We start from the raw sequence: 21507 nt of genomic DNA on the forward strand, positions 1-21507 counted from the left end.
ATCCGCCGACACATTCTATGTTTCTATGCAGTATATCAGAGGGTTTTTTCACCCCAGTAACCAAAAAACCGAATTTCTGGCCTAAATGTGACACTCACTTATGTATGTCTAATCCTAGATGTGCAGTATATCATAGGGTTTTTTCACCCCAGTAAGCAAAAATATGTATTTCTGGCCTAAATGTAACACTCACTTATGCACGTCAAATCCTAGATTTGCAATATATCAAAGGGTTTTTTCACCCCAGTAAGCAAAAAGCTGTATTTCTGGCTTAAATGTAACACTCACTTATGCACGTCTAATCCTAGATTTGCAATATATAAGAGGGTTTTTTCACCCCAGTAAGCAAAAAGCTGTATTTCTGGCCTAAATTTCACAGTCACTTATGCATGTCTAATCCCAGATGTGCAATATATGAAAGGGTTTTTTCAACCCAGTAAGCAAAAAGCTGTATTTCAGGCCTAAATGTGACACTTACTGATGCATGTCTAATCCTAGATGTGCACTATATGAAACAGATGTTTTTTTTCCGGACTCATTGGCTTTAATGGAGCCATGGAACGTGATTTGTGGGCAATAATAGGACATATTCTATCTTTCAATGGAACAGAAAAACGGAAATGCGAAAACGGAATGCATATGGAGTTTATTCTCAGGTTTTTTTTCAGAACCATTGAAATTAATAGTTTCGTATATGGATTGTAAACAGAACGCAAAAAACGACCAGTAAAGTGAAAAAAAAAACCGGTCATGTGAAAGAGGCCTTACAGTGCATCATCTGACGATTCCTTATAAGCGCTTGTTTACACAAACGTTTTTTGCTTTCCTTATACGGGCCATTTTTGGCATTCTGTATATGGAACCATTCATTTCAATGGGTCCGCAAAAACAAACAAACTGAATTTACTCCATATGCATTCTGTTTCCGTATTTCCGTTCCACAACATTTTGAGTCAGGTCCTATTATTGTCCGCAAATCACAATAAGTGGCTCCATTCAAGTCAATGGGTCTGTATAAAAAACGGAATGCATACGGAACACATGTCCGTATGTCATCCATTTTTTGCAGATCCATGCTGTAGAAATGCTATGCCCAGCCCATTTTGCACATGTGTTTGGTGTTTGCAATGATTACAAAATTCCTGTTTTTGCAGAAAAACGGAACGGAAACACAATGGATCAGTGAAAAACGGACCGCAAAACCATATGGTCGTGTGAACAAGCCCTAACATTGCGTCATCCGCAGATCCCCTCTTAACAGTGCATCATCTGCAGATCCCCCCATAATAGTGTGTCTTCCGAAGATCCCCCATAACAGTGTGTCATCCTCAGATCCCCCATAACTTTGTGTCAGCCGCAGATCCCCCGGTAACAGTGTGTCAGCACCAGATTCCCTCAAAACAGAGTGAAATATTTTGTTATTTTATTACGTTTTTTAGCACACCTTTTGGTTCAAAATATTTTTTTCTTATTTTCCTCCTCTAAAACATAGGTGCATCTTATTATCAAGTGTGTCTTATAAAGCGTAAAATATTACAATTTTATGTGTTTTTTACAGTATGTGGGATGCACAACAAAAAAAACTAAGAAAGAAACATTTCTGAACACATAAAAAACATAGGGAGTACTTTACTATCCAGAAATACCCATCATTTTCTATGCTTATTTTAGGTGTAGAAAATGGTCTAAATGTAAGCCAGCAAGGAAGTTGAACCTTCGACTGAAGCTTCAGCAGTTCCCAGGCTGTAATAGTAACGAATCAGAGCCCCACAAATTCACTGCGGGGGCTCCGATTGGAAGGCAGAGGGAGCCATATGTTTTTTTCTGATGCTCCTGAATTCTGTCATCGGTGCAAAGTATTTGGGTATGTTCAGGAGAGGTGTACCAAAACTTTCCTGAGATGTAACAGGTGTGGTAAAACCGGTCATCTGGCAGCAACATGCACAAACCTCCCAGTATGCTATGTGTATGGTCAAGAAGGGCATGTTTTTAAAAACTGCCCTGCAAGAAACAGTAGACGTCTTTTTACCGAAGTGGTGAGAGGGGAAAATGCTGGTGCTTCTGAGGAAGGGGCTGTGCACCCTGAACCACAGATTGAGGAAGCGCAAGAGGAAGGGGATGGAGGGATGGACTTTTCTCTTGTGGCGGAGGGGATCCCTCAAGTTTCTGATATTCAGACAGGATTGCAGGGGGAAGGGGATGGTGATGTAGCCATATCACTTTCCAGAACCCCAGTAATCAGACGGGCTGGAGCAGCAACATCACAGGAGGAGATGGGTGGACAAGGTAATTTCACAAGTGTTGTAACAAGATCAGCAGACGAGGATGTGGGGAAGACGCCAAAAAGACTGAAACTTCTGACGGCTCTGGAAGGTGAGGATGCGGCAAGCCCTATTCGGGCTGGGATGTACCCAGTATCCCTAATTCCAGATAACGTGCCTTTTTTCTGAAGATCCAGAGACTGGAATCTTTACATCAGGTTGCCAGCCTCCTGGAAATGTAAGCTGAGGAAGCTGTGGGGTACTGGAAATTATGTGAGAGCTCGAATTAATACATGGCTGCCAATGTTACATTTAATGCACTATCCCTGAATGTACGACTTGTCAAGTCAAGATCTAAAAGGGCAGCCGTATTTGATTTTCTTAAGAGCCAAAAAACAGACATAATTGCCTTACAGGAATGTGGAATTTCGGATAATTCATGTGCAAAGGATTGGACGGGTGGTGATTCCATTTGGTCCGGATCATCTGGGAATAAAAATGATGCTGGTGTTCGGATTCTGCTAAACGGCAACAAATTCAAATTTGAGAGTTATATGGTAGTGGAGATAGGTAGATGTGTGATTGCAGTAATAAAATATAGAAAATGGAAAGTGAGAGTTGTGAATGTGTATTGCTCTGTTGGGAAAGAGGAACGTCTGGAATTGTTAGAAAAATGTAATTTTTTTTGCCTGGAAGAAGTCTCACAATCGTATTAGGAGACTTCAATTGTGCAATTGAAGGGAAAAAAAATTGATACAACTGGAAGAAGATTGCGTCCGATTTTGACAGATTTTTCCCTTTCAGATGCTGCTGCATCTAAGGGAGAGACTCCTTTGACTACATATAAGTCTGATGGGGGCAGTGTCTGCTCTCGAATTGACTTTCTTTTTTTCATTAAGGACTTGGTATGTAGAGACTTTGCACAAATGGATGTTATTTTTTTAGATCACATGGTTGTGTTATGTTGTATGGAAGGAGATATGGAAGAGGTATATGGACGGAGTGTGTGGAAAATGAATATTGGGCTATTAGAGGATGAAAGAATAATGATAGCCTTCAAGAAGGAATATCTGCAATGGAAAAAAAGGAAAAATGAATATGGGGATGTGTTAAAATAGTGGGAGTGGGTGAAGTGTAAGATTAAGTCCTTTTTCAAAAAGTGGGGTTATAAAAAAGCACAAATGATAAGAGAAGAATATAAGGAATTGACTACAAGATATGAATGGCTACTAAAGTTACGATCAATGGGAGTGGAGGTGAATGATTTAGTGGAAGATGCAAGAAAACAAAGGAAAAAGATAGTGGGGGAAAAAGGAAAAGAGATTATTTACAGATCAAAAGTTGAATATTTGGATAAAAATGTTCTTGTTTTTTCTTTAAAAAAGTATGTAGTAAGAAAGTGGATATGGATGTGTTTTAGATAAAAATGGGGAAAGTATAAGAGTTTAAGAGGTAATGGATGTAGTTGACGATTTTTATCAGGTCTTATTTTCAAAAAAATGGGTGGATAAAAGTTTAATGAGTGGAATTGTCACATGGAGGAGAGGCTCAATAAGGAAGAATGTGTTGCAATGTGCGATGAAAATACTTTTGATGAAGTAAAAAAAAGTGGTAACGAGTAGAGATTTCCCGGCGAACATACATATGAGATGTTCGGTCAGCCCCCTATACGTAATCATTGAGCATACTTTGACCCTGTACCTCACAGTCAGCAGACACATTCCAGCCAATCAGAAGCATACCCTCCCTCCCAGACCCTCCCACCTCCTATCAAAAAGCAAGGACAGCATCCACCTTAGATTCATTCTGAAGCTGCAGTGTTAGTGAGAGCAGGGAGAGTGCTGCTGCTGATTTAATAGGGAAATCATTAGCTAGGCCAGTGTTCTGTGTCCACTCCAGTCATAAAAGACTCATCTGATCTGCTGTAAGGACAGCGTCCTGACAGAACCCCAAAAAACCCTTTTTAGGACTAGTACATCAGTCTTTTTTTTTTTTTTTCCTCTGTAATATAATTGCAGTTGCCTGCCAGCGTATGTCAGGCCCACAGCGTGTACTGTGCCTACTACTGCCAGTGCCCACCACTCATATCTGGTGGCACAGAAGCTTGCATTTAAAACAGTAAAACAATTTTTTTATCTGTAATTCAATTGCAGTTGCCTGCCAGCGTGTGTCAGGCCCACAGAGTGTACTATGCCCACCACTCATATCTGGTGGCACAGTAGCTTGCATTTAAAACAGTAAAAAAAAATTCTCTGTAATATAATTGCAGTTGCCTGCCAGAGTGTGTCAGGCCCACAGCGTGTACTGTGCCCACTACTGCCAGTGTATAGTCATATTTAGGACCTAACCTGGGTAAGGTATTACAACAACTGTATTAACTGATGCCAAACTAGGCAGTAAGACCTATCTTGACCCAGGTGTAGTTTAAAACTTCACTTTTATTACTAAATATACTAAAACCTAAGTATCAGTAGATAGGTAAGTGAGTTGCTTATCTTTATTAGTTATTCCTACAAACCAAAAAACCTAAAGTTAAAATTACAGTCCCCACTTCACCAGGAATTTGAGGTAATAAACAATGGGAAGGACACAAAAGAGTGCACTAACTCCCACCTTCTCACTAAAATTCCACAGTGTCGCCGTTTGTGGGGCTATTACTAGCTCTATACTGCTGCCCGTTTGGCAGTGTGAAGCAGGGGGGACAATGCGACGTCACCCCACTGTCAAGGGAAAACAGTTTGCTCCCATACACACAGCAGGTCAGCTGGAAGCTGCAAGGCTAGAAGCACCACAAACTAATAGCAGGCACTAGTAGGTGTATAATAACTGATTGATTGATCACAGTACTGAATGCCAGTCCATGCGGACGAACCCCAGTTTATTCACAGTGAAGGAGGAGACTGCTCATTAAAAACCACAACTGCCCCACAACATGTTTCGACAGAATTCTGGCTTCTTCAGGGGAAATGGGCAGCAATGGGTGTAGCCACAAGACGGGGGGTTAAATACTTTAATGACTGATTAACAGGGTGATCGTCCACTCATAGTAATGATATGCATAGGCGCTGGCCTATTACCTTTTGCTAGAAACAAAGATCAGGGCAGGTCATACACCGGTGTCAGGCGCCTCCTGATTACGTCATCAGGACGGCGCTGCACACTGGGAAGGTGCGCAGACACTTAGGCTAGATCGGGCCCATGAATTAACAGTGCGCATGCGCTGCACCGAAATAAGGTGCAGGGACACTTAGACTAGATCGAGCCCGAGTATTAGCTATGCGCATGCGCTGCGCCCACACTTCACATATGCCAACGGCTGCTCTGATGAAGATTTCGCCTGTGCTTTGACCATTAATATGATAGGTACAGTCTGAGTGAGATGCGACAAAGTGCCTATTATATTTATCTTGATTCCTATTATTATTATGGATTATTAACATGAGTGCAAATATTAAGTAGTAACTAAGTGTTAGATGTGTGCAAAAGGTGGATGACCTCTTAGATGATACAGGAATATGTCCTGTAGAAAATTAAGATAGTATATAGATATATGAATATAGAAATGAGATGCGAAGAATACTATTAACCCTTATTACTATTAACACATACTAATATATCACTATGGGGTCTTGAGGGACCCACAAAAAGAAGTGTCAGAGGACTATATGTGAATAGAAGAATTATGATAATTCTACAAGGATCTACCCTTTGGGCAGTGAAACACTGGCATAGAAGAGGTGCGTGCCATATTTAAAAATTCTAGACCATTCATTCAAGACCCTTGATCTTACTAGCAATGGTAACGCTGATGCATATGACCATTTTATAGGACAGTATAACCCCCTATATGGTCTAAAAGCACCCTCAGAAAAAATTATTGGTTGATACCGTCCTTGTGGCACCCCAAGATTTCCGGGACTGTAGGATAATAATCCAATAGCTTGAAACGTGTCAATATGAACACTTAATAAGACACTGAGCAAAAAGTAAAAAAGAGAATGCAATAATTGAAAAACCAACATAGAATGGTACCTCTCCCTCACTCTTAAAGAAAGGCTGTGAAGGCAAAACCTTCATTGAGACCTTTGGGGCTAAGGCTATCAATAGGGATGAGCGAACCCGAACTGTACCGAATTTTGGGGTGTCCGTGACACGGACCCGAACCCGGACATTTTCGTAAAAGTCCGGGTTCGGTGTTCGGCGCTTTCTTGGCGCTTTTTGAAAGGCTGCAAAGCAGCCAATCAACAAGCGTCATACTACTTGCCCCAAGAGGCTATCACAGCCATGCCTACTATTGGCATGGCTGTGAATGGCCAGTGCAGCATGTGACCCAGCCTCTATTTAAGCTGGAGTCACGTAGCGCCGCCCGTCACTATGCTCTGATCAGTATAGGGAGAGGTTGCAGCTGCGATGTTAGGGCGAGATTAGGCAGTGATTAACTCCTCCAAGTGATTAACTCCTCCAAGTGATCGATCTGCAGCTGTGGATGATTGAACTGCTATTCAATTGCTCACTGTTTTTAGGCTGCCCAGAGCGTTTTTCATTCACTTTTTTTCTGGGGTGATCGGCGGCCATTTTGTGTCTTGTGGTGCGCTAGCACAAGCTGCCACCAAGTGCATTTAACCCTCAATAGTGTGGTTGTTTTTTGGCTATATCCTACATCAGGGTGAAGCTGTCACACCAAGTGCATTTAACCATTAATAGTGTGGTTATTTTTTGGCCATATACTACATCAGGGGCAAGCTGTCACCAAGTGCATTTAACCCTCAATAGTGTGGTTGTTTTTTGGCTATATCCTACATCAGGGTCAAGCTGTCACACCAAGTGCATTTAACCATCAATAGTGTGGTTATTTTTTGGCCATATACTACATCAAGGGCAAGCTGAGCCTGTCACCAAGTGCATTTAGCCCTCAATAGTGCGGTTGTTTTTTGGCTAAATTCTACATCAGGGTCAAGCTGTCACACCAAGTGCATTTAACCATCAATAGTGTGGTTATTTTTTGGCCATATCCCAGTCTAATTCTGTCCGTAAACGTATACCTGTCACCCAGTGCCTAAATAATAGGCCTCAAATTTGTAGTCAGCTAAATCTGTGGTTATTGCTGTGGCTGGGCGAGTTATTTAGTGTCCGTCAAAGCACCGTTTTTTTTCTGGGTTGAAATACAATTCCCAATTTAGCAATTCTCTAAATTAGTGGTTTCTGCTGTATCAGGCCTACTTTAAATTTATCCCTAAAAGGGAATATTAGATTCAAGGTGCTGATAGGGTCATTCTCAATAACTTCACACACACGCTACTGTGCATATCCCAGTCTAATTCTGTCTGTAAATGTATACCTGTCACCCAGCGCCTAAATAATAGGCCTCAAATTTGTAGTCAGCTAAATCTGTGGTTATTGCTGTGGCTGGTCAAGTTATTTAGTGTCCGTCAAAGCACAGTTTTTGTTCTGGGTTGAAATACAATTCCCAATTTAGAAATTCTCTAAATTAGTGGTTTCTGCTGTATCAGACCTCCTTTAAATTTATCCCTAAAAGGGTATATAAGATTCAAGGTGCACATAGGGTCATTCTCAATAACTTCACACACACGCTACTGTGCATATCCCAGTCTAATTCTGTCTGTAAACGTATACCTGTCACCCAGCGCCTAAATAATAGGCCTCAAATTTATAGTCAGCTAAATCTGTGGTTACTGCTGTGCCTGTATTAGTGTAATACGGTACCTAAATAGATAGCCAGATAGTGTTAGGTGTCTTTAAAAAAAGGCCTGAATTTGAATTCAATACATTGGGCCAAATAATATTTTTGTTGTTGTGGTGAACTATAACAATGAGGAAAACATCTAGTAAAGGACGCGGATGCGGACATGGTCGTGGTGGTGTTAGTGGACCCTCTGGTGCTGGGAGAGGACGTGGTCGTTCTGCCACAGCCACACGTCTTAGTGTACCAACTACCTCAGGTCCCAGTAGCCGCCATAATTTACAGCGATATTTGGTGGGGCCCAATGCCGTTCTAAGGATGGTAAGGCCTGAGCAGGTACAGGCATTAGTCAATTGGGTGGCCGACAGTGGATCCAGCACGTTCACATTATCTCCCACCCAGTCTTCTGCAGAAAGCGCACAGATGGTGCCTGAAAACCAAGCCCATCAGTCTGTCACATCACCCCCATGCATACCAGGGAAACTGTCTGAGCCTCAAGTTATGCAGCAGTCTCTTATGCTGTTTGAAGACTCTGCTGGCAAGGTTTCCCAAGGGCATCCACCTAGCCCTTCCCCAGCGGTGGAAAACATAGAATGCACTGACGCACAACCACTTATGTTTCCTGATGATGAGGACATGGGAATACCACCACAGCACGTCTCTGATGATGACGAAACACAGGTGCCAACTGCTGCGTCTTTCTGCAGTGTGCAGACTGAACAGGAGGTCAGGGATCAAGACTGGGTGGAAGACGATGCAGGGAACGATGAGGTCCTAGACCCCACATGGAATGAAGGTCGTGCCACTGACTTTCACAGTTCGGAGGAAGAGGCAGTGGTGAGACCGAGCCAACAGCATAGCAAAAGAGGGAGCAGTGGGCAAAAGCAGAACACCCGCCGTCAAGAGACTCCGCCTGCTACTGACCGCCGCCATCTTGGACCGAGCACCCCAAAGGCAGCATCAAGGAGTTCCCTGGCATGGCACTTCTTCAAACAATGTGCTGACGACAAGACCCGAGTGGTTTCCACGCTGTGCCATCAGAGCCTGAAGCGAGGCATTAACGTTCTGAACCTTAGCACAACCTGCATGACCAGGCACCTGCATGCAAAGCATGAACTGCAGTGGAGTAAACACCTTAAAAACAAGGAAGTCCTTCAGTGTCACGACTGTGACTGATCCAGACAGGTCTGGGAGGAGAAGGTCGCAGCGACTTGCTACTCGCGATAGCTTGTGAGTTTGCTCTGTGGTTCAGGGTATGTCATGAGGGTTTTGCCTTGTGAACCTTTTTGTCCTGACTGGGAGTTTGTAGGCATCCTTCTCAGGTGAGTCCTGTCTGCCACTCCCAGCTACTATATTAGTTTCAGTTTCACTTGCAGTCATTGCCAGATATAGTCCTTACTTCCAGTGCTGTTCTGACCTTTGAAGGAGATCGTTTGATGGTATTGCTGTGGAGCTCTCGTCCGGTGTGGACCGTCGTTACTGGGATCACCTTCTCTGCTCGTGACTGGATAAGTCTATCTATGTTTGATTGTTTGTTTGTTTGTTGCTGTCTTCCCCTGTTGTTCTCCTAGACGTGAGTGATGGTGACTAGTGCTCCCATCTGCCTTTCCCCAGTCTAGTCTTGTTAGGGTGACTGAGGGTTTAGGCATCCTGCTCGCCGCACGGGTTCACACCCCGTCTAGGGTATCAGGACAGACAGGTGCCAGCTTAGGGTTAGTCAGGGGTGACCGTTCTATTTCCCATCCGTAGATAAGGGTCCCCCTTCCCCTCCGTCTGGTGCGACACGACTGCTGCTGGGATAGCGGTCGTGACACTCAGGCTCCCCCTGCTACCTCTTCTGCTGCTGCCGCCTTGGCCTCTTCTGCTGCTGCCGCCTTGGCCTCTTCTGCTGCTGCCGCCTCGGCCTCTTCTGCTGCTGCCGCCTCAGCCTCTTCTGCTGCTGCCGCCTCGGCCTCTTCCTCCGCCTCTGGAGGAACGTTGGCACCTGCCGCCGAGAAAACAGGGGATGTACCACCAACACCACCACCTCCGTCACCAAGCATCTCAACCATGTCACACGACAGCGTTCAGCTCTCCATCTCACAAAGATTTGAGAGAAAGCGTAAATTCCCACCTAGCCACCCTCAATCCCTGGCCCTGAATGCCAGCATTTCTAAACTACTGGCCTATGAAATGCTGTCATTTAGGCTGGTGGACACAGACAGCTTCAAACAGCTCATGTCGCTTGCTGTCCCACAGTATGTTGTTCACAGCCGGCACTACTTCTCCAAGAGAGCCGTGCCTTCCCTGCACAACCAAGTATCCGATAAAATCAAGTGTGCACTGCGCAACGCCATCTGTGGCAAGGTCCACCTAACCACAGATACGTAGACCAGTAAGCACGGCCAGGGACGCTATATCTCCCTAACTGCACACTGGGTAAATGTAGTGGCGGCTGGGCCCCAGGCGGAGAGCTGTTTGGCCCACGTCCTTCCGCCGCCAAGGATCGCAGGGCAACATTCTTTGCCTCCTGTTGCCGCCTCCTCCTACTCAGCGTCCTCCTCCTCTTCTTCCACCTGCTCATCCAGTCAGCCACACACCTTCACCACCAACTTCAGCACAGCCCGGGGTAAACGTCAGCAGGCGTTTCTAAAACTCATATGTTTGGGGGACAGGCCCCACACCGCACAGGAGTTGTGGCGGGGTATAGAGCAACAGACCGACGAGTGGTTGCTGCCGGTGAGCCTTAAGCCCGGCCTGGTGGTGTGTGCGATAATGGGCGAAATCTCGTTGCAGCTCTGGGACTAGCCTGTTTGACGCACATCCCTTGCTTGGCGCATGTGCTGAATTTGGTGGTGCAGAAGTTCATTCACAACTACCCCGACATGTCAGAGCTGCTGCATAAAGTGCGGGCCGTCTGTTCGTGCTTCCGGCGTTCACATCCTGCCGCTGCTCGCCTGTCTGCGCTACAGCGTAACTTCGACCCTCCCGCTCACCGCCTCATATGCGACGTGCCCACCAGGTGGAACTCCACCTTGCACATGTGAGACCTGTGTGCCCTGTTGCGCTGTTTCGAGTACTCCACCAACATGGCCAGTGGCGATGACGCCGTTATCAGCGTTACAATACCACTTCTATGTCTCCTTGAGAAAACACTTAGGGCGATGATTGAAGAGGAGGTGGCCCAGGAGGAGGAGGAGGAAGAGGGGTCATTTTTAGCACTTTCAGGCCAGTCTCTTTGAAGTGACTCAGAGGGAGGTTTTTTGCAACAGCAGAGGCCAGGTACAAATGTGGCCAGCCAGGGCCCACTACTGGAGGACGAGGATGAGGAGGTGGAGGAGGATGAGGATGAAGCATGGTCACAGCGGGGTGGCACCCAACGCAGCTCGGGCCGATCACTGGTGCGTGGCTGGGGGGAAACGCAGGACGATGACGATACGCCTCCCACAGAGGACAGCTTGTCCTTACCCCTGGGCAGCCTGGCACACATGAGCGATTACATGCTGCAGTGTCTGCGCAACGACAGCAGAGTTGCCCACATTTTAACGTGTGCGGACTACTGGGTTGCCACCCTGCTGGATCCACGGTACAAAGACAATGTGCCCACCTTACTTCCTGCACTGGAGCGTGATAGGAAGATGCTCGAGTACAAGCGCACGTTGGTAGACGCGATACTGAGAGCATTCCCAAATGTCACAGGGGAACAAGTGGAAGCCCAAGGCCAAGGCAGCTGTGTCATGGCCAGCTCCTCTGAGGGCAGGGTTAGCATGGCAGAGATGTGGAAAAGTTTTGTCAACACGCCACAGCTAAGTGCACCACCACCTTATACGCAACGTGTTAGCAGGAGGTAACATTTCACTAACTTGGTGGAACAGTACGTGTGCACACCCCTCCATGTACTGACTGATGGTTCGGCCCCATTCAACTTCACGTGGCCAGAGCTAGCCTTTTATGCCTTGGAGGTGCTGGCCTGCCCGGCGGCCAGCGTTTTGTCTGAACGTGTATTCAGCACGACAGGGGGCGTCATTATAGACAAACGCAGCCGCCTGTCTACAGCCAATGTGGACAAGCTGACGTTCATAAAAATGAACCAGGCATGGATCCCACGGGACCTGTCCATCCCTTGTGCAGATTAGACATTAACTACCTCCCCTTAACCATATATTATTGTACTCCAGGGCACTTCCTCATTCAATCCTATTTTTATTTTCATTTTACCATTATATTGCGAGGCAACCCAAAGTTGAATGAACCTCTCCTCTGTCTGGGTGACGGGGCCTAAATATATGACAATGGACTGTTCCAATGTTGGGTGACGTGAAGCATGATTCTCTGCTATGACATGAAGACTGATTCTCTGGTGACATGAAGCCAGATTCTGTGTTATGGGACCTCTCTCCTCTGCCTGGGTGCCGGGGCCTAAATTTATGACAATGGACTGTTACAGTGGTGGGTGACGTGAAGCATGATTCTCTGCTATGACATAAAGACTGATTCTCTGGTGACATGAAGCAAGATTCTGTGTTATGGGACCTCTCTCCTCTGCCTGGGTGCCGGGGCCTAAATTTATGACAATGGACTGTTACAGTGGTGGGTGACGTGAAGCCTGATTCTCTGCTATGATATGAAGACTGATTCTCTGCTCACATGAAGCCAGATTCTCTGTTATGGGACCTCTCTCCTCTGCCTGGGTGCCGGGGCCTAAATATCTGAGAATGGACTGTTCCAGTGGTGGGTGACGTGAAGCCAGATTCTCTGCTATGGGACCTCTCTCCAATTGATATTGGTTAATTTTTATTTATTTTATTTTTATTTTTATTCATTTCCCTATCCACATTTGTTTGCAGGGGATTTACCTACATGTTACTGCCTTTTGCAGCCCTCTAGCCCTTTCCTGGGCTATTTTACAGCCTTTTTAGTGCCGAAAAGTTCGGGTCACCATTGACTTCAATGGGGTTCGGGTTCGGATCAAAGTTACACTGCACGTGTTACAAGAGGCCTGTCAGGTCAGAGGTCAAGTAAAGTCAGGTCACTGGATGACATCACAAGGGCTCTCTCTCACTACTCTCCTTTGACTTCTTATCGGTCATTCTGCCTGGCACGCTTTGGCACCAGGAATTTCGTGCGAAGAAAAGGCGTGACCAAAAGTGGTGGGTGGAGCTATGCAGATACGAAAAACACGAAGTGGAGCATGCTGTTGATTTCAGAGCGTAGGACGCACGTTTTCCCTGGTTTGTGAGAGAAAGAAGCCTCCCGGACTGTCTCTGCAGCTGGGGCCTGTAGCCTATCGCCTTCACATATGTTCTGCATTGAGGACCATCGGCCTGTAGGGCGAACCCTTTTCTGGTTATCGCTTCTCGGCCTTTTGGCTAAGATCAAGTGTAGTACTGTGAGGTGCTGCACTTGTTTCTGTGTCAGAAAGTAGGACCCGGGTACCCTCTCTCTCGGCCTGGGGGGGATCGTCCTAGGTTTATAGCCTGGACTTCACCCCCCTGCTGCTATTGGGAGAGAGGCTTAGTCCAGGGGACGTCGAGTTGCGATCCCCCGAACCTCTGTAAGTCCCAGGACTTGCAGGGGAGCACTTGTATTTTTTGTCCTTAGAGACAAGCGCCAAGGTTACATCTATGGCAGACGACCCGGGAGGAGGAGGAGGGGTCGATGAAGGAGGAGTTGGAGGAGAGACCGGAGGAGGAGCACCTGGAGGAGACGGATTTATCGTGATGGAGAGAAAGAAGAAAGGCGGAAAAAGTGGAAAAGACCCAAGGAGAAGTTCCAAGGATGAAGGAACCCCAAGAAAAGATTATGCCAAATATGACGAGACCCGTGGAGGAACAGAAAAATTGCGAGAGAATGTGACGAGACAAGAAGAGGAAGATGATGATGAGCACCAGATCCCGGATTATGCCAAGATTAAAGATACCGTGAGACTATATGTGACAGAGAGGAAAAAAGATATTTATAAGCTTGATTATTTAGTAGATAAAGTCCTGTATGGTGTGTTTGGAGTGCAAAGGCACGAAATTTTGGCCATACAGGACTATCCAAAAAGACGGGTCTATAATGTCACTTTTACTCAAAACTGTATTTTTAAAAGCTTTTTAGCCAAGATTCCACAAAGTTTAAATGATGCGAGGGTACAGGGCCTTAAGATCTATGAGCATGAAATTGATGAATCTCTTACAGTTGTTATAAAAATGTATTACTCCATTTGCAAGTCTTAATGTCATTGCTGCATTTTTAAACACCTATTTTAAAAAAATCATTTCAGTAAGGAAGATTTTTAATACTGCCGGGATCTGGACTTCAAAGTGGTGTTTTAAAGTCATCTGTAACCGTGATTCCAAGCATCCTGGAGGCTTCATTCTACCCCCTGTACGTTTTAAATTGGGAGACTTGGTAGGTGATATGTTTTTTTCAAATATGCCACCATTCTGCAGGTATTGTAAACAGTACGGACATTACGCAGAGAGATGCATGAGCACATGTAAAAACTGCGGCAGCACTCAACATGACACCAAAGAGTGCACCGCAGGTAAAAAATGTTACGCTTGCACGAAAATGGGGCATCTCTCTCGTGATTGTCCTTTTAAAAATATGTCCGAGGCACAGCCGAAGCAGCAGAGGCAGCCAGAAGAACAGGCGGAACAGATGGAACCAGAAGGGAGAGAACAAGCCAAACCGCAGCCCCAAGGAGAGGAGCTAGAGCGAATGGACACCACGAGCGGACCCCCCCCAATAAGCGGAATAAGAGGAAGTCCAGTGATCAGCCGACGAGTAAGCCCCCTCCAGAGATGGAGGCTGGGGGCGGATCGAATGAAGCTGATCTGCCTGGCCCGCACTCGGCCCCTGGGCACACCCCAGAGGATCCAGGTGGAGCCGCGGCGTCCAAAAAGAGGAGGGACTTTTCATTGGTGGTGAAAGGCCAAAGGGAGATGCCAACTGGGGAACCAGTGACGGATCCTGGAGTTAGCCAACCAGGTCCCTCCTTTCACCTAAGTGGTGACACTGAGGGCACAGTACACACTGTGCCCGAGACTATATTCAGTGAAACCTCTGCCCCGGAAAGGGGGAGGGAGGACGCTGTGGCTCTGAGACCTGAGGAAGCGTCCGTGAGCCCCGTGTGGCAGCTGTCTCTGGAAGGTGTGTTGATGGGACAGGGGGGTCTGCTGAGCGATGGTAGCTCCTCTCCTGCCGAATCCTTGCGTACAGTAACATCTGGGGCACTAGGTGGCGAAGAAAGCAGAGGAGAATTCTCTGGCCCTGCTGATGCTGTCTGAAGCTGTGCTGAGGTAAGACAATAAACTCCCTTTTTAATCTTTTATTATGGCTATTTTAAAAGGCATTTCCCTGAACACCAGAAGCGTGCATTCCAGAGCCAGAAGAATTGCACTTTTTAATTATTTATCTATTTTATCTGCTTCGGTGTTCTTCTTACAGGAGTGCTGCATCCCCCACAGTCATAAAAAAATGACTGGAAACTCGGACCATCTGTATGGTCCGGGTCAAATAAAAATAAATCCGGGGGTGTAGCTATTTTATTTAAGGGAAATGTTTTAATAGACCATATTAATGAGATTTTACCGGGGAGGATTTTATTAGTTAAAGCTTTTATTGATGGTTTAAGATGGCAGTTTATGGTTTTACTGATAAAAAGGAAAGAGCAGAAATGCTAGAAATGTTATCCCTTTTTATTAAAGATTCTGAGCCATTGATTTTAGCAGGAGATTTTAATTGTATTTTAAGAGGTGAACGCCGGCTCTCTAGCGCAGTGAGCAGGAACTATGACAGATCTTCCTCTCTGCTTAAAAATATTGTCATAGATTTCAAGCTCACTGACGTTTTAAAAAAATGTAATAGTCTTTTATCTGAAGAGGCCGGCGTTACCTGGGGTAACGCAACTTGCAAATCCAGAATTGATTTTATCTTCTGCTCTTATCAAGTACTGCCTCTTAATTGTAAGCTTTTAACTAATATTTTTTCAGATCACAAATTATTATCTTTTAAGGTGCAGCTTGGTGGCAATCACAAAAAGGAAAAAACATGGAAACTGAATGTCTCTCTTTTAAAAGACCCCAAAATTTTATCTGATTTTATTGTCTTTTACAAGTACTGCAGGCGGGTAAGGAACCCCAGAAGACCTATTACGGAATGGTGGGAAGGTATGAAAAAGAAAATTTAAGACCTTTTTTATTAATAAGGGGAAGCTTAAGGCCCAAGAAAAAATGAAATTTTATGATGACCTAAATACCCGCCTGCAGACACAATACAAGCTCCGCGATCTGGGTATTGATGTTAAAAAAGAAATTTCCGACATAAAAAAGAAATTTCTCAGTGCCTGGAGCAGAAGAGCAAAGAAATTATGTTTCGTTCTAAAGTAAAACATATGAAAGAGAACGAGACCTGCTCCAGGTACTTTCTAAAAAAAATACAAGATAAACGTGCCCAGATTGAGGAGCTTGGGGGGGAGAAAAATATTAATGGTATCCTAAAGAAAGTTCATGAGTTTTATTCTGAATTATTTAATGAAAAGATAACAGACAAACATTTTATGAAAGACTCGCTGAAGGGGATTGAGAATGTTTTAGATTTTTATTACAGGAAATCACTGAACCAGAAGTTTTAGAAACAGTTAAAAGTTTTAAGAAGGAGAAGGTGCCTGGCCCTGGCGGTATACCCATTGAGTTTTATATTACATTTTATAACATTTTAAAAGATGATTTGTTTTCTCTTTTAAAAGAAGTTTTTAGGTCCAAGGCTCTCCCGGGATCCTGGAAAAAAGGTGAGGTCTCCCTTTTATACAAAAAGGGCGACAAGACAGATATTAAAAACTGGAGACCTATCACCTTGCTTTGCTGTGATTATAAAATTATGGCAAAGCTATGTGCAAATAGACTAAAGAAAATCATACACAAAATAATCCATCAAAACCAGGTCTGCGGGGTGCCCGGGAGAAGCATCTGGGACAATATTAACCTTTTAAAAGACGTTATTAATTATACGAATGAAAGGAACGGGAAGGTTGCCATTTTATCTTTAGACTTCGAAAAGGCTTTTGACCGCGTATCGTATTTTTACCTTTTTAAAGTTTTAAAGAAAATGGGTATACCAGAAGGGTTTGTACAATCTTTGAGAGCATTTTATAACCAATGTACAAGTAAGATCTTAGTCAATGGTTTTAAGACTCAGGATGTTATTTTAAAATCTGGTGTGAAGCAGGGGTGTCCCTTGTCCCCACTACTTTTTATTTGCGCCTCGGAGCCTCTTTTAATTATGTTACGAAAAGACAAACAGATACGCGGAGTCCCCCTGCCAGGCGGGGGGGGGGGGGGGACTAGCGGCTAAAGTAGTGGGGTACATGGATGATGTCGCCGTAATTTGCAGGGACACCCTTGCAATCCAAAAAGCAACCAAACAAGTGGAGTACTTTTGTTGCGCCTCCGGTTTTAAAATAAATTTGAACAAAAGTAATATTTTAAATGTCGGAGAGATGGTTTTAAATGACATTAACATTCCTGAGTCTGAGTCTATAAAGATTTTAGGAGTCACCTTCAGCGAGTCTAATGACGGCCTCAGGAATTGGGATGCGGTTACAGAGAAGGTAAATAAGAAATTATGCATGTGGAATCTAAGGAAGCTGACGATGGAGGGGAAGGTTTTAATTATCAAAATGATAGTTTTACCCATTTTATTATATCTTAGTATGGTGTTCCCTCCATCGGACCGTATTTTTAAAAAAATTAACAAAGCCTGTTTTAATTTCTTCTGGGGTTCCAAGATGGACAAGCTGCGAAGAGATACGGTAATGCTTCCTAAATGTAAAGGTGGAAAGGATTTTACTGATATTAAAATGTTTCTTTTAATTAAGTATTTTAGTTACTGTTTTAATGCCCTTTTTAAAGACAATTACTGGTCGTTTTTTATTTGTTATAATACTGGGTATTTTATGAGGAAGTTTGGGTGGTTTAAAACGATTTTAAATTCTCCCTACTCTTTTAATTTACCAGTTTCTTATAAGATTTTAGAAAAAATAACGAATACTTTTAATCTTGGCCAAAATGCAAGCAGACCTGGAAAAATATTAATGAAAACTATCTTTTTAACGCACAGAAGGACCTGGCCTGGAGCTGCGTACATCAGTGTCTTCCATGCCGGGCATTCCAGCACCGAAGAGGATTGACAAGCACCGCGGAGTGTCCTAGGGGAGCATGCAGAGAGGAGGAGGACGTTTACCATTTATTTTGGTATTGTTATTTTGCGCAGAAAATTTGGAAAAAAAATGTTCCCCTTGATGAAGAAGATCACAGGACTGAAAGCATTATCTATGGACGGTGTCTTTTATGGGTGTCTGGAGTGCCCTTCAAGAATAAAAAGGACTATGGCATGGAAGATCACGAACTGTGTCAAAGTAGCTCCATGGTCGGCCCGGAACATTTTATGTTTTAAAAATGATTTTATTACTGAGGAAAATGTTTTAAAGATGGTTTTAGATGAAATGTACAATTATTATTTATTCGACAAAAAAAGAACACCTTTTATGTGCCACAAGTGGTTTTTAAGGGAATGGGGGTCAGTCATATGATTTTATAAAACCTTGCTTTTTAATAAGTCTCATGTAAAAATGGTTTTATAATATTTATGTGATGTAATATTGTTATGGTTTTAATAAATGATTTTTACCCCTCGATGGGTAAATATCAACTTAAAAATCTGTTCTTATCAGTTTAATATCTGATACGTCCCCTATCTGGGGACCATATATTAAATGGATTTTTCGAACAGGGAGATGGAAAAAGAGCTTGCTCTGTCCACTCCACGCATTGACCTGGTATTGCAGTACCTCCAGGACCGGTGCACCCTTTCTATTCCAGTATGAAAAAACAGAATGAAATTGAGAGATGGATTGTAAGCATCCTGCCAGCAAGCAAGTTCGAACTTGCTGTGTCCTGCCTCAGGAGTCTGCACTTCAGCTTCTCCCCTGTGAGGTTTGTGCTGTGCTGCTTTCTGCATACCTGCATCTAGCCTGTCAATCTCCTAATTGCATCAGCTGTGTGTGGGTTTGTTCCAGCACCAAGCAAGCCAGCCAGCCAGCCAGCCAGTCACCTCTCCAAACACCCCAAATCCAATTAAGATTGATGGCTTAATTGTTAGGTTAATTGGCTTATCACCTGAATGAATTGTTTTGATATCACCGGACTGCATTGTTTGGACCTCCACTCCACGCACCTACCTCCACTCCACGCACCATGGCTTTGATTTGGGCCTGTTGTGCACACCTGTGCAGGCTGCTGACTTGTTCCTGTGAATTGCCCCTTTTGTAGCAAGTTGGCTGGATGTAACCAATTTAGCTTTTGTAGTGCTTTAGTAAATAAGTAAAATTTGTTTGCCTGTATCTCCCTCTTGTGGATCTTGTAAACTAGATGGATGACTTGGAGGCTAAAAAGTAGTCCAGCACTTCCTATGTATCAGCAATAGCTGGACCTGCCTTGTCTGGCCAATGGACGGAACACTGCACGTGTCACAAGAGGCTTGTAAGGTCAGAGGTCAAGTAAGGTCAGGTCAGTGGATGACATCACAAGGGCTCCGATGGAACACTCAACAATGGGGCCGTGACATCACAATCAACAATGCCTACATCTTTTTTTTTTTTTTTTCTCAGTACTCTCCATTCACTCCTTATCAGTCTTTCTGCTTGGCGTGCTTTGGCATCCGGAATTGCGTGCGAAGAAAAGGCGTTACCAACAGTGGTGGGCGGAGCTATGCAGATACGAAAAACACGAAGTGGAGCATTCTGGTGATTCCAGAGCGTAGCACACACGTTTTTCCTGGTTTGTGAGAGAAAGAAGCCTCCCGGACTGTCTCTGCAGCTGGGGCCTGTATAGGCTATGGCCATCACAAGTGTTCTGCATTGGGGACCGTCAGCCTGTAGGGCGAACCCTTTTCTGGTTATCGCTTCTCGGCCTTTTGGCAAAGATTTCTGTCTTGTCCGGACTTTGCTGAGAGGTTGTCCGAGCTTCCTGCGAAGAGTGAGAAGGCGATCCCGTATCAGAAGAAGATGATGGCAATGCACAGCGTCCGCTTCGCTTATGACAACGAGATGAGGATTCGTAATTCCGTCTTGGTTAAAATTTCTGAAGATGTGAAAGAGAAAGGAGAGCTGGAGTTTTTTGTGGAAACTATCCTGGAAGGAACTTTGAATGTGAGAAAGGAGAATATCTTGGCACTGAACGATTCAAAAAAAGGTGTGTTTATTATAACTTTTGACAGCCTTTCGGATTGCCAGAATCTTTATGAACAATTGAAACTGCATTATAAGGATCCAATTCTAAATGGACTAAAGTTCGTTTTGCTCTACTCAACGGGGGAAGTACCCATTTGTTGAACTGTGTGACATTGAAACTTTTCTATCCGGATATTGCCTAAATATAAAGTCATCTAAAAAATTGATGAACAGACTAAATATATGGACTGGAAAATATCAGTTCCTTGTCACCTTCAAGACGGACCCTGAAAAATCCTCCATCCAACTTTTCCATTGGACGAGATAGAGGATATTTATACTACCCTGGCATGCCTAGATATTGCCGGAAATGTCATGAATTTGGGCATGTGCAAACAGAGTGCAAAAATGATAGTCATATACTGTGGGAATTGTCAAAGAACTGGACATAAAACTATGGACTGTCCAAACACAATCATATGCAACCTGTGCAGATCTGAAGGACATGCTTTTAAAGACTGCCCTAAGCGGACAAAGTCTTATGCATAAGCTGCAAAGCCAAAAAAAACTGAGACTGCTGGGAAACCTACAGCTGGAGTCCCTGTATTAAAGCAACCTGTGACTACAACCTTACCTCAAAAGCTGCCTGAGGCTGGTCCATCCAGAGTGCCGAATAATGAGACCAAAGAGGATCCTGGGAAGATTGCTCCTGAGAGTGCTGTCTCTGCAAAAGTGGTAGGGGAACCTGTCACTGGAGCAGGGATGAAAGGGAGAACTTCTGGAGAGGATGGCATGGAGCTGGAGACTAAAGAGACCAAGAGAAAGGGGAGTAATCCTGAAATCTTTAACAGCAAAAGACCAACTCGACAGAGTGCAGATGAAAGTGATAGTGGCTTAAAGCAAAGTGTGTCCTTATCAAATCCTGCCAATATTCACCAATTTCCTAGTCCAACGTCATCAGAATTGATTCCACCTTTGTCAAGTAGTTCATCGGATGAAATGACCTAATGCTTAGTATGTCTTCACAAAGTTATCTCACAAAAAGTGAGAAATTCAAAGGGCTCAAGAGAGCTGCTTGTGTATATAAAGAGACTTTTTTGTTATTTGAATCTTATTTGAATGATGGCTGAGTCGTTAAAAATATCCTCCCTTAACGTGAGGAGTATTAAGGGAGCAACCAGAAGAGCTGCCATGTTTGCATATTTGGAATCAGTGAATTGTGATGTCATCTTTGTGCAAGAGTGCGGAATAGAGTATTCCTTAAACTATGCATACCTTAGAGAGAGCTGGTCACATGGCCCTTCATTGTGGTCTGGAGAAAATAACAATAAATCTGCAGGAGTGGGAAT

At 44.2% G+C, this 21507-nt stretch overlaps 1 non-coding gene across 1 annotated transcript; it reads left to right on the forward strand.

The window, feature by feature from the left end:
- The first annotated feature begins 18606 nt into the window (after positions 1-18606).
- LOC122942779 lies at positions 18607-18800 on the forward strand. Its single transcript, XR_006390706.1, has one exon. It is a non-coding gene; the product is annotated as a U2 spliceosomal RNA (small nuclear RNA).
- The last annotated feature ends 2707 nt before the right edge of the window (positions 18801-21507 follow it).

Source organism: Bufo gargarizans, chromosome 6 (genome assembly GCF_014858855.1).
Source record: "Bufo gargarizans isolate SCDJY-AF-19 chromosome 6, ASM1485885v1, whole genome shotgun sequence".
Taxonomy (NCBI): Eukaryota; Metazoa; Chordata; class Amphibia; order Anura; family Bufonidae; genus Bufo; species Bufo gargarizans.